This window comes from Bison bison, unplaced genomic scaffold, assembly GCF_000754665.1.
Source record: "Bison bison bison isolate TAMUID 2011002044 unplaced genomic scaffold, Bison_UMD1.0 scf7180017864514, whole genome shotgun sequence".
Classification (NCBI taxonomy): Eukaryota; Metazoa; Chordata; class Mammalia; order Artiodactyla; family Bovidae; genus Bison; species Bison bison.
Window position 1 is genome coordinate 129,926 of NW_011495067.1, and position 781 is coordinate 130,706.

Below are 781 nucleotides of genomic sequence, written 5' to 3' on the forward strand. Positions count from 1 at the left end.
GGGATCAGGAGGCATCCTGTGTGACCTCACTCACCCCTTCCTCCGCCCTTTGTTGACCCGGCCTCTTATCATGTAGCCATGCACAGGGGCTCCCAGGTGTCTCTGCCACAGTCCACCTGAGAAGGGCAGAGGAGCTAACTGCAAGGTAGGTTTCCAGGAGAGAGAGAGAGACCTTTGTGGTTAAAGAAAGCGTGGGACTAGATGTGTAACATTTAGGGAGTCAGTGTAAAGGATAACTTTCAGTATAAAAGTACAATTGTGGCCAATTGCCTGTAGGCTATACTTTCTTTTCCATTACTATAAAAGTACTGTTGCTGGGGCCAAGGAAGTAAAACCCTCACAGCTATTCTGTAGAATTAAGTAAGACTTATTTAAACAGCTTGCTACAAACACTTACTCTATTTTTAGGTTGATGTCACTAAACTAAAATAAATCTCCACTTAGTGAAAGATTCAAATGCAGATCAAAAGATTAAAAGTGAAAACATTTTATTGCTAAGTTGCCTCAGGACAGAGAGAAAAACGTCCGTACATATAGATCACATAAGATGGAAGAGAGGTGGGTGAGTGAAGGCTAGAGACCATGACGTATTATGACCTGCTTTGACCTGTTAGGTTGGGAGTGGGTGAGTGGGTGCTTGTGCTCGGGAACACTTTGGGATAAAGCAAGTTAATGGGCTCTCTCCAGACCCTCAAAACCCTAAGGATTATGCCCAAGCCTTCCTTTCTTTTCTCCTTCCCTCCCTCATTCCCTCCATTCATCCATTTATTCATTCACCTAT